This window comes from Diadema antillarum, unplaced genomic scaffold (assembly GCF_040938485.1).
Source record: "Diadema antillarum isolate AM-2024a unplaced genomic scaffold, OU_Dant_1.0 seq00001411_RagTag, whole genome shotgun sequence".
Lineage (NCBI taxonomy): Eukaryota > Metazoa > Echinodermata > Echinoidea > Diadematoida > Diadematidae > Diadema > Diadema antillarum.
This window is the reverse complement of record NW_027272165.1, coordinates 317,223-338,386: the sequence shown is the minus strand read 5'-3', so window position 1 is coordinate 338,386 and position 21,164 is coordinate 317,223. Positions and strand designations below refer to the sequence as shown.

The window sequence follows — 21,164 nt, the reverse complement described above, 5'->3', positions numbered from 1 at the left end:
GGGTTTTTGTTATCTGCCAATGGTAAAAAGTTGCCTGTTCAAAATGAGACACTTGGCCTTTAATCTGACCACATTACAACGCAAAAATGATAATAGGCATAATTTGGAGAGCAACTCAGTTTATAATTAAAAGTGATTAATGAACAGAATATGAAGTATCAGAACCTACTACTCCACTTTCCTTCATGATCTCCTCTACAGCTTTGTACATGAAGTTCTATACAAGTCTGACATCAAGATTGCTGACAAATCTGTCTGCCGCCCTCTACGGGGACAGCATGACAAGCTTCTCGCATGCACCCAGACCAATTAAAACCAGATTGGCATACTTGGGAAGATTCTGGTTGATGACACATGACCAAAAATAACTTAATGTGGAAGAGTCACGGGGTGAAACTAACATAACTCACAGACAGACCTCTCTGGTTTTTTTGGGTGTGTATGTATCAATCTATCCATCCATCTATCCATCTTTTGTACATGTGTATCTGTCAATCTATTCTAATACTCAGATATACCACATAATATCAAGTGTGAGAGTAAACTCCTGGCATAAAACCTTAACATAGTCACGGAGATAGAGCCAAGACATATTTCTCCTGAAAGACAGGTTTATTTTGAAGCACTAGATTGATATATTTCACGAAACTATAAATTAATCTCATCATCAATTTGCCACAGTGGAGGCTTAGGGTGCGGGAATAGGGGTGGGGGGGGGGGGGAGGGAAACAAGCTTGAATAATAGGCAGTTACTGAATGTGTACAGAGTAATAACTGTACTGACATTCACACTTACATCTGTATACTGACTGACGGTTGCCAGTGTACAAACTATACAAAAAGTGTCATACTCTACCACAAGTCTAAATGATTATAGTTTACATATATTTCTCTCTCTTTGGTGAAAAATACTGTAAAAGTGGACATTTTCGCACGACTAATGTTTCGCGCTCAGCGGGGAAAGAAGAGTTTCGCGTGTTTTTAATTCCGTGAAATCAAGTCATCAACTACTGGAACATATATATGGCAAACAATACCATTCGTGTGCTTTTATTTTCGCGCTAGTTTTGGGTTGTGCGAAATGTGCGAAAATTTCAACACTGCGAAAATTTCCACTTTTACAGTAGCGGTTCAAGGGTTACATTTTCATTGGCTGTCCACTGAGATAGTAATACTTACATGTCTTCTTGTATTTTGTTTCTGCCTTCTCCAACTCCTTTCCCGTAATCCCCTCTCTCTTCAGCTTCTCGTACTCGATGCATCTTGAGTTGTACAGCTCCTTGGCCTGGGATGGGAAAACACACAGGTGTCAGGAAAAAAACAAAACAAAACAAACAAAACAATTGATTAATGGTGCTTCGTAAAGTGCCTCTAAGTACAGGAATAGGCCTGACGTAGTTCTACAGCTCATAGACAAAAAAAGAAAAGAAAAAAACACAACATGAAGGGCCCTTGAAACACAGGTGTTTTCAGATAGTGAAAAACAACAGACTAATGAATAAAGAGCTTCTAAGTGTCCACTTACCCATTCAAGGAAACTTTCAAAAGCAGGATATAGTACAAACCATTAAATGTTAACAGGATGTGATAAGACATAATCGAAGGTTGTGGGGCATGTCTTTCTTATAAAATTCAGTTGCATATAGATGTATTTGCATTAAAGACAAAACAATGTACCCACTTCCATACTGTGGCTGCACTGTGCGTGTGGATGCAAATTCATACATGCAAATGAAGTTTTACATACAAAGAAATTGATAACTCCCATGCTCGGGTGGACACAAGAAAGCCACTGCAAATTGTGCCAAAAAAATATTATACCGGTATATCATAATAAAATCTGCATGAAATTTGCCCGCCAGATTCAAGTTGCACTGCCACATACAATTGTAGCTTTCCTTCCACCAGTCAAAAAGCAGTACTTTCTTGGCAAAGCTACAGAAAAAGGGAAACGAACAAGCAGACAAATGTTGCAATTGGTATGAATGCTGCGATAGAAGAAAACATTCCATTTGCTTGTGTGAATGCTTGTTTGTTTGTTTGTGTTTAATCCAATGCAACGAGACCACAAATTCCCAGTCCCCTCAAAGCAACTGCCCTTTCCTGCAGCGAGCTAAATGGTGCCATATACCCTGGAGTCCAATTCCATACAAACCAAACCACAAGTTTTGCTATTAAAGAAAGACCACCAAACACCACTACCTGTTACTCAACTAATCAGTTCTCAATGCTCATAATGAACAACATTCATTGGTATAAAATGACTTTACAAGGATATCTATTAATTCATTTAGTATGTCTCTTACAGACAATAACAAACATTTCCTAGGAATCTGGAGAAATATTTGATAGCCCATTTGGAAATTCTTGGTCATCACAGATTCCCAACCGGGGGTTTCACTTGATTAGGCTTAATCTGTATTTTTCATATCTCATTACCCCCACATATGATTATCAAACATGGAATAATATCTGATTTTTACCAAAGTGCATACTTTCGGTCGAGTGAGATAATATGATATGTCTGTGGTTGATGAATATATCACAGAAGTCTAGACAAGCTTTGGACATGGGGGGGGGGGGGGGGGGGGGGACTTGTCTGGGTGAACAAGAAGTTATAGAATGTGAACACGCCAGTTCTCTGTGAATGTTATTATGGTGTTGGAAACATGAGGTGGATTTAGCACGCAACCACTTGTGGTCATCACCCACATGCTAGTATAACATCCAGCACTTTGGCTCTTACATTCGCCAACACAAGTTCTTGTTTTTTGTCTTCATATCAGCATATGATTGCACTATCACAAAGGTGGCAAATTTATCAATTTTAGATGAAAGACATTTAACATCTCGTTACCATCAACTCCAAGAAGTGTTCTTTTTTTTTCTCTCTCTCTCTTTCGGTACTTGCTCTTGGTATGAAAGAATCAAAAAGGGTTTTTCCTCAATGGCATCCTTCCTCAATAGTACCATGGCAACAATATCGGTTATGCAGAACAAATGAGGCTGAAAAATAGGCAGACAAGCTATAAAATAAGGAAGCAATTTTCATGTGCAGTAGCAATGCACTCTGAAGATTGAACAACAACAAAAAATGCAATACCCATCTCTAGCAAAAACAAGAGGCAAGAAATGTCTCTCATTATTTTTCATGTGTAATGTTCCAACAATAACTGTATTACAATTATCTTAAACTTAGGGTATGCTAACATAAAAAAAAATGAAAGTATGATAGTATCATACAAATGATGTACGTGTGTATGGGTGTGAGTTTGTGACAAACAGTTTCCATGACAACTGTTTTACGACAGTAATGATGCATCACGACATGTTTGAAAGACTTGATCCTAATTGACACTTTGCTGTCCATCATGCAAGGAGTGATGAGACCGCAAGAATTATTTTATGACATATGGATGAAGGGCGTACTTATAGTGTTCGTTTCATCAGAAATCATGCGCGTAAATTTGTTGATGTTGCTAGGCAATTTACGACAGTTGATGGTGGAGATGAATATATATCTCGTAAGGAGATCCATACATATTTCTGGAGATTGGCAGTCATGGGTTATTTCAGAGGATGAATATGTGAAAGGTTGTGCGTTTCGATAAATTGTCCCATACATGATCCTAGATGGTCCATATCCGAGTATGGCAAATCATATCAATACTTGGATGTTCAGTTTGAGCGAGGAAAAAAAAAAGTATCGCAGATTAGTCAAAGAGCAAAGTGAGGATGCATAAAGATCTGACTTTAAACTCTTCTGTCAAGTGGACTCAGCCAACATATTCTCTGTAAAAAGATTTCCTCATCTGGAGCTGATCATTCTACATGAGAATGACTGCAACATGGCTGCCATACCACAATGCTCCACAATTATTCTCACAAGAATCCACATATTCGCTGCAGCAGTGGACAGGTATGTGTGTACTAAAATATGCTAACACTGTCTCAAAGAGTGCGGGCTTTATCCAAGGAGCGGAGCTTGCCCCACATAGACAAGTCTCGAGTGTTAGACTTCGACTTACAGTTTTTGCCAGATACAAATCATTCATTATTCTTACGCAGGGGAGAAAGGCCACTGACATCTCTTTCATAGATGTAACTATTCAGGTCACAGCCCTTTTATTTTCTTTGAGTAGTGTCTATGTATTATACCAAGCATGTATACATACATATCAAGGATTGCTATTAATCATGCTATTAAAGACATACTGATAAGATGGAATAGTTCTCGTCCACAGATTGAGAAATAAGTAAAACTGGCTCTCACATACGCCAAGTACCCCCCCCCCCCCCCCCCCCCCCAAAAAAAAAAAAAAATATATATATATATTATATATATATATACAATTGTATTGTTAAAGTTTTCCCTTTGGCAGAATCAAACGTGTACATAAAGCAGCAAATGATGGCTGCACATTTTTCCAGTGTTTTCTATGGGACTCTCACTTTAAAATACATTACACTTTATGCAAATCTTTGTGTTCATTTTGAAAAGCTGCTCATCCATATTTGTTGTTTCTTCATGTTTGTACATGGAGGTTCAGATATCGGGAGAGATAAATAATTTGAGCCTCTGTCAATACACTTGAATTCAAATGGTAGCATTATAGAAAGGATATGATTATTTATGGTTTGGTTTTACTATTTAAAGAAAACAAAAAAGGAAGCAGAATAAAAAGAAAAAAGAAGAAGAAAATGACCATGTGATGACTTGATTACGCAGTGACTGCTTTATGGATTGATGTATTATTAAAATATATAATGTCAAATGACAAGACTTTCACAACCCCAAAATTAACACTCACTTGTCGAACACGTTGTTCCTGTAATGAAGTGGCAAAGCAGGAGTTAAATATTGATCTTCCACTTAAGATGCCAATTAAACATTTTTACTACGCGCTGACGATAAGATCTGCTTGTATAACTCAGAAGGAACTTCTGAATGCTGTGAAGAGCATCATACTACTGCAGTTTTTCTTTTTATCTCTGCAGTCAAAGTCAAATTAACAGCCACATATTGTATTGTAGCTAATTTCACTTATAATCTCACTGGCAGCCAATATAAACATGATTATTTCTGGCACTGTGTCATACAGTCGTGGAGGTGTGGTTTTTTTGAATTATGCTTTATGGGGTGAATTTAATGCATGATCTATGCCATCCAAAAGATGTCTGCAACAGCATTTGGATTTTAAAAAAAAAGGAAGAGCTGCACTTATCTATGCACTATCTTTAAAGAATTCTCTCTTTCCAAGAGAAATATAAGAAATAAAGCAAAAATTTCCTGTATGAGCACATCATCCAATTCCATTAGGATCCAGTGCTCGGTGATGCTAACATACCATTATGTCAGCACATGAAAGATAATCTCATATGTTTTCATAGAGACCACTGGTTGCCGTGGCAGCAAGTTTTGATTTAAACACCCTCGAGATTGCCCATGAAATGCCTCTACATCGAGGCTTTTAATGGCAGCAGTATGTTATCATTTTCTCTCCTTGACTGGTGTCGCGTTAACAGACTGCTGTGTACGAATCATCTCCATTTCTATGGTTGTGCCCCCTAACAATAGACTTCCAGCTATATCAAGAGCAAATACCAAACCCATATCTTCTTTTTATTTTATTAAAGGGAAAGAGTCAGCAGAATTAACATTTGGAAAAAAAATTGCCTTAATTCTATATAATGTCATCTTAAATTGGTATACAAACAACATGCGGTTATTTTGAGGTGTGCTCCACCCTTTATCACATATTTTGCCTTGCAAAGTTCTGCCTACATATCAGTCAGTACATAAATTCCTCCATTTTTTGTAATTGAACCACAAAGTTTACAGAATAAGGAGCATCAAATCTATGAGTAAATGCACATTTTTTTTTTAATGTCACTGGCCACAATCTGCATGAAAAATTCTTACTATTTACATTGTATGAAGTGGTATTTCTTCTCTCATCTTCTCAGATCATATTCTTGAACGCATCAATACTTTTCTCTGTTTCTTTTCTAGCCATATATTCTATATGTCTTTTTCTCTTTCCAATGTAAATTGTGCCGATATATACTTTCTCCTCTGTTTTTTTTTCTAGCCATATATTCTATCTCTCTATCTGTCTCTCTCTTTCATACAAATATACTTTTTGCCTCTGTGTTTTTTTTCTAGCTGCATACTGTACGAGCTGAAATTTTCGCGGTGGTTTTATTTTCGCGAATTTCGCGAATCGCCTTTGAACCGCGAAAATAACAACAGGCGAAAATAACAACGCGCGAAAATAAAAACGAGAGAAAACAACGCAGGGATGTGAAAATCAAGCCATGCCATGTGCTGCAGGATCACGCCAAAATTATAGTGCCGTACAGTACACTACTAGTACTCGTGGCTAGCTACATAGTGTATGTAGGTCTAGCACACAGCTATCATGAGCTGAGCCATATGGCCATGACGTAGCTAGCATTAATAAGTACAGTATGTATCCCGTCCTGCGCTGCGCCTAGCTAGCCTTCAACATGTCGACTGTGCATGCACGTCGCATAGTACAGCTAGCTGTAGCTGTTTATAAGTGTGTTCAGTCTACTCTTGCAGCTGCATTCTTGGTGTTCACCTGTCGATGTCTGGCATGAATTTCGAAAGTCCTTGTAAAGTATTTCTTTTTGATATTTGTTTTACTTTCAAATTGAGAAAGTACTAGTACTTACACGTGTAAGGTATTTTTCGTTTAGACAATTATAGTTTTTTCGTGAGAGTTCAAGTAAGTTCAGTTAGACCCTCACAACTGCGAAATTAACAACACGCGAAAATGTCCTCCACGTAGCAATTCGCGAAAATATCTGTACGCGAAAATTTCAGCTCGTACAGTATTCTGGACCTTTCTTTCTCTGTCCAATGTAAATTGTGTTGATATACTGCTCTCCTCTGTTTTCTCAAGCCGTATATTCTATCTCTCTATCTTTCTCTTTATCCGATGAAAAGTTGTACTGAACGGACACGGCTACCACCAACGAGTGCATGAGGTATGCCGCATCCTTCCTCTCGACACACACTGAGCGCGACGGTTAGTCTTACCTTGGCCACTAGATCCGTGGTGGTCTGAATATTGGTTACCACATCCGCCGTACTCTGGACCTCGATCTTGACCTGGTCAAGGAATGAAACAAGAGATAGTCTCGCTCACATTGTCATGACATTAACAAAAACAAAAGGACAAAAGTAACATACAGCTGTAATTTGACAAACGATGAGTTATCTCCCAAACATGAATATTCAGAGGATGTATTCCCAATTTTGCAAATCCATTGTAAAGGTCCCTAAAGTGGAGTTAAAACCCACGGAGCTGTGAATTCAGACTTGTGAGGTATCATATCATACCATAACATTCATTAGATGGATTTAATATATATGTAACAGTCGTCTTAATAAGACTTCACTACAGGTCAGCAATGTTGGCTCCTACTTGCATAGACGATACAGGCACACATTACACAGCTACTAATGCAAAATGTGTGACTGCACTACCACAACCCATCACTACTGTACAACACATCGTATTGTATAATAATAATTGGAATAATCATTGTAACTCAATTATGTTTGTTTTAGGCTTTTGTGAACACAAAGTGGAAATGAATTCAATCAAATTAAATCACTACTACTACTGCTACTACTTCTCATGGCTGATATAAATATACAAAGGTCCTGTGACTATCAAACATACTGCTATATGAACTCCATCCAAGTCACATCTGGCTCAGACCCAATACATACTTCCAGGGGGTGGGGGTGGGGTGGGATGTAATCCCCAAGGGTCAGTAAATGGCAAAGTAACCCCAAGCCAAAATAGCATGCCCCAAATCTTTATGTGCTCATGCCCTTTTTCTGCAACTTGTGTCCATTTTTATAGCAGCCAGTTGAATTCCTTTAAAAAAAAAGATAGTGTAACATAATTTGGACTCTCAAACAAGTGGAACAATGCCACAGTCTCCAACAAAGGCAATTATCAAAGGCAAATGGGCTCTTACAGACTGCTCTCATAACATATTCAGATTCTATTTCAAGCATGCTTTGTTCGCAAAAGATTGCCTAACAACCACAAAGCTTACTGGAGGCTTGCCCTACCTAGCAACACCTGATGAATGCAGAGTGAATTCCTGCCTGAGAAACTTAATTGGAGGGAGCAGGTGAATGAAATGGTTCATTAACTAGGCTGTAGGGAAAAAAAATGTCCACAAATTCTACAGCTACGGTCTATTGGACTTTGGAGGATCATGTAATACCCATTTACTGCCAGATAGTTTTATGATATCTATGTTGACAGTTGCAGAGAGACACAAGCCACAGCAGATGTGCCAATCAGTAATCAACCCATTAAGTTCCAGGAACCACATCTGATGCAATTCAAGGCAGTATCCTTTTTTTTTTAATTGTCATCTTCATCATTCAATGCCAGTATTTCATGTGATAGAGTGAACATCTCATTTTATTTGAGCCCTGTTTTGGCCATATACAGTACCCCTGCTCAATTCGCTTGTAGAATTATCATGTGCCTTATGACTTTACATTGCGATATTTTTCATTGATCCTCTCATTGGCAACACACTTATAAAAGATCAAATTGTAATGTTTGTTACGAATTGCAACTTTTTTTTGAAAAAATTTCCTCTTCAGATTTTGTGTGGATTGAGTGAATTACACAATATAAATTTGTTCAAGTTAATCTCTCTTCAATACAAGGTATAAAGTAGAATTCAGAGTTGCCAATTTAATGACAAGAGGATGATTTCTGTAGCAAAATTCCACCACGACTAGTTGGTTTAAGCAGAGGATGTGAAAGGTTCATAAGATGGAAAGCAAGACATAAAATGGATTCTTGGGTTGTAGGTTTTTTTTAACAGAACTGAAATTTTGTTCCCTTGAAGAGATTATAAAAAAAAAAAAAGAGAGAGGAAAAAGCAATTAAGGGCTGCAACATGACCGCTATATATTCTGGTCAAGGCTATTTGGCACTGGGATCTCTGTCCGTCACAGCTTTGATAATCACAGAAGCTGAGCAGGAAACTAGATAAAAGAGTGGCGCCAAAGTCTGCTTTACTAACCACTGACTGGTGTATGTTTACCATGTACAGCAATGACTACATAGGTCACACAAATCTGCTCTTTCACTACTAAATACTTTCTGTCAATGCAACAATACCACTACACTATTATTTGCTTGGAAACTCATTCAACTACAGATGCATGTCCCCTATGAAGAGACAAGTTCAGGAAGAAGTTGCATCTGCTAAAAAAATAATCTACTAAATGTTGCAAATGTAAGAGCTACATACAATTGCCATGCTTTGCAAACTTCATTTTCACTCCTAAACACTTGCTGTCAACAAAGCAAGGCTTGATTTCTAAGCAACACCTAAATTTGACAACAAATGTACATATGTGACCCGCTACAACAAAAAGGTCCTAAAGTCACGCACGGTCGAAGCCGTGAAAATCGAGTTTGAAGTCAGAGCATTAAAATTGGTCAAAACTTACGATTTTCTGATTTTGATATATTATTGGAGTCTAACATGTCTTCTATCATCTGTCGAAATTTTGAAGCAAAATGATCAAAGGAAAGATTAAAAAATTGCGTTTTTCTGAGCCATGTTTTTTGGCGTTTCAACGAAGCAGAAACTGGTTCGAAAATTTGGATTGAGCGCCACAGATAGGTTCCGCCCCTAACAACGACCAGAGTGATCTCATTGGTCAGTTTGCTGCTTGCTGCTAACCGAAGCGTGAAGCTCGCACACTGCCCAGTCGACTGGTGCGTGTGGGCGGGGTGCACTATGCTCAGCCGCTTCTCACATCCTGGTCACTGATTGGTTGGTGAGGAAACTGCCGACGCTGATGTGCTTGAATGAACTCTTCGGGGGTTGCTAGGGCTTACCTGCTATTGTCCAGACGTGAACACTGACTTGTGTGTCCCTTGATCGCGATTGCGTCGAAAGGAAGACTTTTAGGGCGCTTTTTTCGAAACAGTGATTTTCCAGACGTCTCGACATGCTCTCTTTTAAACATCGATATCTCCGCAGCCGATTATTTTTATAAAATGTGTTATATATCAATTTAAAGCAGAAAGATTAGGGGATTATATCATGCAATTTTCAAATAATCGACCTCGCCCGACTTTAGGATCATTTTGTTGTAGCGGGTCACATATGTATATCCCTCAAACATAGCGTATGATTGTAAAAGAAAAGTTTTGACCACTTAAAAACTAAAGGTAAAAAAATACCCACTTCAGGAATTTGACAACTTTTACTGACATTTTTTAAAACTGTCCCAGTTTTCCCTGGATTTTATAACTACAGAAGATGAGTTGAAAGGCCCTCCCTCACCCAAACCTCCCTCTCCCCAGCCCAACCCCAGGTGGGGAAAAAAAATACCAACCCAGCTCAGAGGAACACAGGGGTCATGACTGCTGTGACAGTCATGGGTTGTTGTTTTTTTCTTTACCGTCTTGTGCTTCTTGTGCTGCTCGTCCCCATACTTCTGGATCTCCTTGACGATGTCCTGTAGCTTCTGGACCAGCTTCTGGTGGGACGTAGCCAGCTTGTCTGTCGCCGACTTTATCACCGCCCAGAACGGGGCAAACGTGCTGGAGCAGAGGGAGAGGAGATGAGCAGGAATTTCGGCCTTCCATTTATACAAATCTTGAAATATACAAGCACAATGTGCATTTGAAAAAATGAGCATCCCATTCTCAAGGAATTACTGTCTTTGGCATATATTTATTACTGGAATTGGGACTTGAAAGATAATGTCACAAAGAGTTGAAGAATTTCCATGTACCTCGAAAGATAATTTCACAAGTGGTTGAATCTGCATGGCATCAAAGCACCACAGTCATGGCATGAGAAACAAACGTTACCCCTTGTGGTGAAAAGTTACTGATTTTCAACCTCAGAGACAATGAACAAGTTACAACATAGTAATAGAAGTACTAATAGTAAATCATCACAATAAATGACTACATAATGATAACTTGAAAGGTTTTATTCATCATGATAACTACAAGTACTATAAATTTCGATATGGTTATTGACAGTCATCACGTTAAATGTGCTGCTGTACATCTTGCACCGGCTAGAATATTCTGCAATTCCTGCAAATATTTTAGGACTCATATTCATGAAAGACCAACATTCTCTATGTTTCTGAAAAAGTATTTTCATCAGCAACAAACAATTGTGCTAGTCCCACACATACACATCCTTGTTGGTACCACAAAGGATACCAGCCTTTTTATGGCAAGTTTCTGTACATTCTGTGTTGATTATCCAAGCAATTACAAATATGAAATATGACTAATTTTAGAATCAATGAACAAGACATCTGTTCAGTTCTTCAAAAGTAGTTTTTGCTGCTAAACTACAGTGTAGGACTGTTGATTTAAACAGCATGCAAACATTTGATATAGAATTGGAGCTGAACATTTCAAGTCCAAGTACACCTGACTCATACAGAAAATGAAAATGAAACAGTAAATCAATTATGTATGACAGAGTAAAAGAGAGAAAGACTGATAGATAGAAAGAAAGAGAGAGAGAGAAAGAACGAAAAAGAAACTATGGCGAAGGTAAGACGGATGTGGGTTCGTTAAAGAGCAACCAACAGACCACATTTTAACACAGCTGAATAACACCCCATTCATCTATGCCCAGACAAAATATTTGCTCAGCCTAAACAGACCAAATACCTGCACAGGAATTCGAACGTCAATGTAGGGGGAATCTCTTTGGCGGGAACGATCGACAATTGATGGTCGGCACAATTCGCCGAAGTGAAGATTTGTGGTTTACTCCCATCGTTGACTTATTTTCAGTTATCACAACCTTGAAAAAAAAAAAACCTTTCTTTTCCTAACAAAAAAAATTCTCTGCCCTGTTTACAAGAATTGTTGGAGGCTTTTACAAGTGCAGCAATAAATGACAGTGTGGGGGGGGGGGGGGAGGGAAGAGAATGCTGATGTTTGTGGCTGGAACAAAAGAAATCTAATCTATATACATATGATCTATATTTACTGTGTTATTTTACAAGAATAAAATTTCTTGCTTGCTCATTAAAGATTAATTTGATCATCTGGGTCAAACGGTTGTAGAAATGGAAGGACTGAAATGGAGGAATGACAGAGAGAAAAAGAATTTGTGCATCAACTAAGTAACATATTTATCCCTTATTGACTTAATGTAAATTATTATCATTCAGCAATCAACGCGAGCTTCAATTACCCAAAGAAGCCAACTGATAATTGGTGTAACACCACGACACGTGAGTTCATTTCCACTTGTTTTTATTCAAATAATTATATGATTAATTCCGATTTTTTCATAATTTGAACTTGTAAAATTAATGTTTGCACAAAGAGAAATCCATATAAGACCTGATATTTCTCCCATGCAACATACTATGCAGAGAGATGACATTTTTTCACCTGTTTCTTCAGAGTGTAATGTGTTTGTTGTTGTTTTAGTGAGTCATCTTGTTACAGTCAGAATTACACCTCCCCCTTTTAAACCATGTGACATAGGGCCGAGTCACAAAACAGATAATCAATGGGGGTCATGGCAAAGAGAACAAGCGTGCTGTTAATGAGTCTGATGCAAGCCTGCTTCGTGTCCATGCACACGACTCAGTCCCCTGCAATTCAGCCACCCCCCCCCCCCCTCCATCCCTAGAGTTTGCGGTGCACCCAATTTGCAAAGCACTCAAACTGACCATCGAGCCGATATCAAACAAAAAGGGGACGGGGAGTATCTCTAATTGGGACATCACAGGCGAGATGCGGGGTCGCAGATCGGAGCTGCCGCTGTCGCCGCGGATCGCAAAACACTCACCCAAGCTGCGAGAAATTGCTGGTGGATTTGGCTAATTTGCTGACACTCTTGTGGTAACTGTCCTCAATCATGGCCCTGCAGATGGGTCAGAGATGACCACACAGAAGAAAAGAAGAAAAACAAAAGAAGTGGTCAGTGCCAATAGCTTGACTACGTCAATTCATTTGTCTGAGAGACAACTGAGTAAAATGTGTCAAACAAATAAATCTTTGACTGTCACTTCAAAAATACTCTTTCTCTCTCACTTAAAAATACTCTTTCTCTCTCACTCACACACACACACACACACACAAACAAACAGACACACTCACACACAACTGACCATACATGTAGTATGCATACAGCATTTTGCATACAAATTTCTTTCACATTCCGTCTGTCCACATCAAAATATACACATAAGCATGATATAAACTGTATGTATCCCATACTCATATCCCATCTGGGCCCCGTTTTATCAAAAGATAAAATCAATTCTAAATTTCCTCAACACACAGGCTGCCATAGACTTATAGTTGAAATCAACTATATAATCAATTTTAACTCTTCATAAAACAGGGCTCCGGTATGCTTGGGAGTTGTTGCTATTGCTATTTTCTCATAATCTATTGCTATTTGTTGAATGATTTCTTGGTTTTACTTATTCTGGGTTTTCCTGATATAATTTGTCTATTTTTTATAGTAAATATCAATTCAATTCAATTCAATTCAATTCAATTCAATTCAATTCAATTCAATTCAATTCAATTCAATTCAATTCACCTTATTGATCATCATAAAAATAGAAATACATACAGTGTCATCAAAGTAATAGCAATCATGATATTTGATAACAGATTTGCAGAACAGCTTTTGTTGAAGCAAAGTGCCCTATTTAGAAATAGTGAAAAGAGGAATGACGTATTAAAGAGCTAAAATATAAACATGGGGAAATATATGAAGAGTTTGACCGCAAACACCGATAAACATCAGTATCAAAGCTTTTTTTTTTCAAGAAAGGTTCTCTTTCAATGACTTTGCACTTGCTACATAACCGGAAATATTTTGAGGATATTATTAAAATTATCACTTATATTTCAATTACTTTCTTTAAATAATTATTCAACAGCTGTAATCTCAAATATCTCAAGCTGCTGAAAATGGATATAAATCAGGGGGTTTTTTTTTTGCATCAAACTCGTCATCAAGTGTATAACCACTGTCATGGAAAACCTGTTTTTTCTCTATTTTAATAGAAATATGATTCACACAGTAAATATGGCGTCTGAGAGACATCAGCATCCTTTCCAGAGATCCAAATGATAACATAAAGCCCTCGTTCTCACCCCTACCTCGTCCCCCGTCACTAGCCACTTTCCCTAATGTTCACCCACTGCGCGCTGCCAACGTTAAGGAGATTTCAAGCAAATCAAATATAACTTCAATTCTAATCCCATGCCACCCTCGCAAACGCATTCACCATTATGTCACATCCTGACATGTCTAGACGTACAATGCACATCACGCAACGCATCTCCGCTAAGGTGTGCTGCGAGTCGCACGCAGAGCTTGTCTCGCCTTCTGCAAATCAGAGCCGGAAATGCGCAAAATGCGATCCTTCTCAAATTTCACGCCCATCTGGATTTTCTCTCCATCTCTCACTCGTTTCTTCACATTCAATGTATTTTGTTGATGTTGTTTCTTTTTGTTCAGGTGGAAATGGAACATGAATGCATCAAGTGGACACAAAAAGAGTGTCTCGCATTGCTACTGCAGGCACAGCAGATGGAGGGATGGAACGACCTAAAGAAAGAGAGGAGAGAGAGATAAGAGAGGGAGAGAAGGATAGAAAGTGAAACAGAAAGAGAGACAGACAGACAGACAGAAAAAGGAAGAGAATTTTGGAGAAACTTCCAACGACTGACAGAAATCTCCAGCCGTATGTGCTCCATGTAGCATGAAATTCAGTCTGTCTGTCATGGGGGATGCTTGCTGCATCTAATAATCCAAAGTCACATTTCTTTGATAGATAATGGGCACTGCACACCAGCGTCTCCACCACACCATGCACTGAAGTCCCTTCTTCGGCCACGGCAAAGGTAGATGTACTACATCAGCTATTAAAGACCCAGTAACATGAGGATACCGTGGAATAGGAAGGCCAGCCTGGCACGAATACACAGAAGGACATCGATAATCCAGCCATCGATTATCTTGATTCTCTGTTATCCGGACGTTGATTGGCTGATTTTTTTTTTTTTTTGTTTCATGTATTTTCAGTGCCAAATCTCACTCAAAACAAACACATGTTCATCCATTATCTTGCAAATACACGACGGGACATTTCCAATCATCGCAGTGAACTGTAAATTGAAAGTTAGTTCATGAGATGATGTCAAAGAATGGCGCCGCGTTTGTCACTGGCACTGAGTACACAGCAGTAATTACAGTACAATGCAGCAGCAGTAGGCCTATTCAACAAGTCGCAATATTGATCTCATTGTCAGTCAATATCAATCAAACAAACAATACATGAAGGGATATTTTACTTGTATTTCATTTTATTGAGGTATGAAATATGACAATGCCATGCAGATAATCATAATATTAATGAATTGGCAACAACATTATCGTGTGTACCCCTAGCATGATATATGCTGGAAAGTGCAGTATTTGAGCATACATGTACGTATCTCTCTTTATAATACATGGCCAAATTAATTATCTAAATGCCTGCCGGTCCCGATGTGGCTGAATAATCGAGGTCCTACTGTATTCGAGAATCCCTGCAACAAATTGTCTACAGTATTATTACTGATCTCTACGTAAGTGCACACAAAGCAGAAGAATCTCAAATGTAGTCGACTGTTACTGATAAGCGCATGCTTCGATGCACGCATTCGCTGACCCAGTGCTGTTCGTGGTTTTCGAATGTACCCCGGTGGGCAGTGAATGAATCGGGCTACCCATGAATTCCCTCGCTACCGGGCCTTTAACACTTTGATTTCTGAGAGACTGAGCAGTTCCACAACATATTTACACTTTCAGAACTATCTGACAACAATTACAATACAAATATTTTGCTGCTGTTGTCAATTTGTTTCATCCATTCCTTCTTTGTTTCTCTCTCGCTCTCTCCCTAACTCTTTATTCCCTTTTCTTTTGAAGGGCAGTCGTTGGTTTGTTTTTGATTGAGGCCCATCTCTGAAGTCCATTATTGATGTTGGCTTACGAGGAGAGGGTGACAGTGATGAATGCAACATCAACTTCCTAGCAACCACAAAGCAGTTGCCTCTCAGTGCTGTTGTACACCCCTAGTCCCTCCTCCTCCCACCTCGAACCATCCTCTTATGTATAGAACTAGATGCTATCTCTTTTCATCATCATCTTTCCTGTTAATCACTCTTCCTCATCACAACACTTCATCTTCCTTACTCCTACTCCGCACTCCCATATTCCTGTGATACAAAACTGGTGGTACATTTTTTCCTTTTTGTTTAACATTTAACCCGTTGAGGATGGGCCTCTTTTGCTATAGAACACACATTTCCCATAGACACCTGCCCGAGTATACTCGGAGCTAGTCTTCAATGGGTTAACACATCTGTTTTTAGTGTTGTTGTTGTTGTTTTTTTGAGTGAGACCAAGTGTACTATCTGCTCCTTGGCATAAATGATACCGACAAGACTAGCCTACATCTGGGTACCGTTTCATGAAAGTTGTCAGCGCTGACAAGTTGTCAGTCTCTGACAATCACCATGGTCACAGTCAGTGACCAGAGCATCTCAGCCAATCAAAACCAAGGATTTTGCTGAAATTGTCAGAGACTGACAACTTGTCAGCACTGACTAAATTGATGAAACACCCCCTGGAGTTTTTTAATAGCTGCATTCATTTATCCCTTTGTGTGCTTTGAGTGTTGACTAGCAGAGAAAACTCCACATAGCATTGTACACACTGTCAAAAAACTCTTTGAAAAGAAAACATAAGAGGTTGTAAGCACGGACCGGCCCTCTCAACAAAGAAGCAATGACCATTATTCGGTATCCTTTACACACGCTCACTTTTGAAATACGATCGCACATCTCATCTTCATTTGGCTGCACGATTTCTGTTATCTTTACGCCAGTTAATTTCTTTTGAGTGAGGACAGCGGAAACAAACCATTGGCTACCATTATTAACCTGTTGAGGACGAGTCCCGAGTATACTCGGAAAGGCGTCTGTGAGAAATGCGTGTTGCATCCTCAACGGGTTTAAACAAACTGCAATGGACTTTGGGTGTCCACAGAAGGAATTGTGTTTTGAGACGACTACACATTATGACTGACACATAACAAACACCCTGTTATTATCTTTATAAAGCAGGATGAGCTTAGGGAAATTCTAGGTTACGATAACAGCTAATATTTAGAAAGGGATAATATTTTCAGTCATACATCTAGCAACTGTTTGAAAACACTGCCAAACAGATATCCAGAGCTCTAGCTTTATGTTTCCTTTGACAACAAAAAGAGCAGGGAGCATATGCACTTCCTATTTCCAGAGACCAAGTTTGTTACGACTGAACGAGGATTGTCCTGCAAAATTACCAGCCTGGTGCCCCATTTTCGCTTCCTCCCTTCCGACCACTTACTCACACTTCTGGCATTTACAGTATATACACCCGGTCTTTTACATGTCAAATGTTTTTGCTTTTTTACAAACACTCTTAATTACAGGATGTGTGGAACCCTGAGTTTATTTCTTTGAACCTTTCCCCTCAATATACACTTCCTCTGGGATATATATACAAAATCCAGAATAAGTACACCAGCATCCAGGGTCATCGAGACAGCCAGGGAGATGTTGACCTGCTTTAGCCATGATTTCGATATGATAATACTAGCTAGTTAGATTCACATGTTGTTCCTAAACTTTAAGTTTAGGTGGAAAATTTAACTCTCAATGATTAGCTTGTAGTGTAGCACCTTGTGGATGCATTCAAAAATAAGCAATCTTAAAGTTTAGTCAATGATTAGAACCACAAGACATCTTATGGTTTACGCTCTCTCCACGAGCCACAGGGGGGGGGGGGGGGAAGGTCCCCACTAGTAGTTTCGCTAAGTGTGGACACAATAATCAACGAGCTTGTGAGTTAGCATGAACCTCGCTTCTCGTTCGCATTTTGTATGGGCGTGAGGTCATCTAGCAAAGACTCTGCACTTCCAGTGTAATCATTGAGTAGGATTTGCTCGTAAGTTGTAACCTAAAATTTACGTGCACGTGTGAACCTGCGCCGTGAATTCACATGTGGAGCTAATCACTGACAGTTAAGTTTTTGACCTAAACTTCAAGTTTGGCAACTGCGTGTGAACTTGACTATTGCAATCGGTGCTCCTCTGAAACTCCATCCTTCTAAAAAAACACTTGTGAGTAGATTTTGTGAGAACGCCGAGGTCATCAGCTAAAGGCAAGTACTGTAAAACATGATATATTCACAGCATGAAAATTTCGTGAATTGGAGCCGACGACCTTTCTTGTGGCATGAAATTTTTGAGAATTGCCACTGGCATCCTATGCATATTGTGTAGGCAAGAACTTTCGCGTGCATTTTAATTTCGCAAATGTTGCCGTTTGCAAAATTCGCGAAATTAAAATGCATGCGAACATTCCTCATTTTACAGTACATCATAAGGTCAAGCTGGCAAAGTTTCCAGGTCCACTTTTGGCAGGCAAATATTTCGATGTACTGGTTTCACCCAAAAAAAAAAAAAAATTCAAAAAGAAAAAACAGTAATTTTTGTGAAATGCTGTGTGAACTATACATTTTCAATTTTTCATGAGATATCTTGGAAATATACAATGTTCATATGTACAATGTTCCACAGCATACATTCGTTGCCATCGCTAAGTAAAATCAAAGACCCTAAATCAACAAGGTCAAATGTAAATTTGTGAGTGGCCCAATTTGAGGCGGCGCCTCCTGAATCTGTCGAGAGCACTTTCACTCGCTGCATCCCATTTTGGGTTTCTCCTGGGATCTCCACAGAACACACTAATAAGTCTGGTGCTAAAATCCCATTAACACTTTAAACGTCTTGATAAATAAAGCAACGTAGAGGAGCAGTTTTCGTCTAACGCAGCTGTCAACCTCTGTAGAGTAAAACATACTGATGCACACCAATTTATGGAGAAAAAAAAAACCCAACACAAAATGAAAATTGTGACAGCAGAAACTAATATGTCATTTCTGTTACATGGATATCTAAGTTTCGTTTAAAAGAATGGTTGTAGATCTTGTGATATGAATGCAAAGTTAGATTTCAGAAGGAACACATTTTGCATTTCAAAACCACACTGAAAAAAATGCACTGATACTGATAACATACAATTAAATCTTGTTTGACTGGACTAATACTTGTGTGAGAAACATCGAGAGTAGGTTTGGGACTCGTTTGAGTCACAACATGAATCAAAATCTCCATTGATGCACCGATAATGGTAAAACATGATAGTTGGCAGCTTTTTTTACAGTCTCTCTATAAAACTGTCATTAGGTTTTGTTTTTGCAGGAAAAGCAAATTTATTCACTAACATTGGCTAAATTTTCCTGATCAGTTTTTGATAATGCCCTTGCCCCTTGTGTTCACCTGCTGTGCCATCAACTCTGCTGGTATCACTGGGCACCAATGATGCACAAGGTGAGAATGGAGGTTACATGCACATGTACAATGTAATACTGTATACGCCAAATATTTCGCGAGGTTTTTATTTTTGTGAATTTCGCAAGTCAGGTGCTTTTCGGGAAATTAAAGACACGCGAAAATATTGACTCTGATCCCGATGTGGATGTGACGTACGCGTGTACATTTCTCCGTTCAATACCTTTGGACTCCACGATCGCGAATTTAACCACTCGCGAAATCGTCGGGGATTCCCGATTCGCGAAAATTCAGACTCGCAAAATATATGGCATATACAGTACATCCATTCCACAGAGATTTTTTCGCATCGGTCACCCATCGAAAACAAAGAATGTTGCTTCCAGCCACCCACCGATGTGTATCGATTCACAATCTGATGAATCTGACTTTGTTGGCTGACTACTAGGCAAGTATGACACGTGTGGCAAATGATCTTCATCGGACGATCTTGTCTCATCGGATCACCGCCTGACATGTTCGACACTGACCTGATAGTCTACCAACACAAGTCACATTCATCAGACTGTGATCCGGTACACTTTGGTGGGTGGCCGGAAGCAACAAACTTTGCTTTCGATGAGTGACCTATGAGAGAAAATCTCTGTGGAATGGGGGTATAACAGCTTGGAGTGGGTTTAAAAGTGCTCAGGAAAAACTGTGTATCACAAGCTGGCAACAGATTCATCACTGGCAGGAGGTAGAAATGATCCTTCAGACAGACAGACAGACAGACAGACAAACATTCGCAGGGCTGTCAAAATTCAGGTATCAAAATCAGAAAGATACTAGACTGTGGATGTCAGATGCATCTGGATCTAGGTGATGAGTAATTTTCATATCAAGGAGCCTCTTTTTACATGCTGTTTACCACAGCAGGCACAAGTACAGCTGTAATTAATTTTCGAGGAAACCTGGCAGCTCTGCACTGTGTTATAAAATGAATGTTTTAATTCATCTGAATCCATCTTCATCCATAGCTGGAGGGAAACCATCTGTGGCGAGTCGTGAAATAGGCAGCTGACAAAACTCATATGAAATGTCCGTCGATGATAAAATCACATGGAATTACAGATAAATAAAGACACGACTGACATTTGCAGACCCATGGATATCAAGACTGTATGCTATATTAATGTTGATATAACAATGCTAACTACCAGCGGGGGGGTTCCAAGAAGTTTCTATTTCAAGCGAATCCCTCTGGCCCCGGTGTAAGTACTCCCAGCTGTATGATGGGACATCTGAAGATACACTGCAATGCAGTTATTACGAGGAGCAACAGGCTCGTATCATACGATGCCGATGATCATGATTGGAAACTGTCGAATTCGGTTTAGTTTCTAGTCTGCCCGAGATGGAAAAACTTTCAAGACAGGAGTCTGAAAAGAAGAAAAGAAAAGAAAAGAAAAGGGGCAGCAGAGGACTGACGCAACCAGAGAATGCAACGGACGTCAGCCAACTCTGATCGATGGCGGCCCGATTAATGAAGTCTGCCCGCTCTTTCCTTCCCCCTGCCTCAGCAGTCCTTTTGTGTGTGTGTGTGTGTGTGTGTGTGTGTGTGTGTGTGTGTGTATGTACTCTTTTCAAAAATATGCAGACAAAGTACATCCAAACCGAAGAAAACAAAAGA

General features: G+C 39.2%; 1 pseudogene; it reads right to left on the bottom strand.

Annotated features, from left to right (window-relative positions):
* LOC139709187 (F-BAR domain only protein 2-like) overlaps positions 1-21,164 on the bottom strand; it is a 169,081-nt pseudogene that overhangs the window by 102,417 nt on the left and 45,500 nt on the right.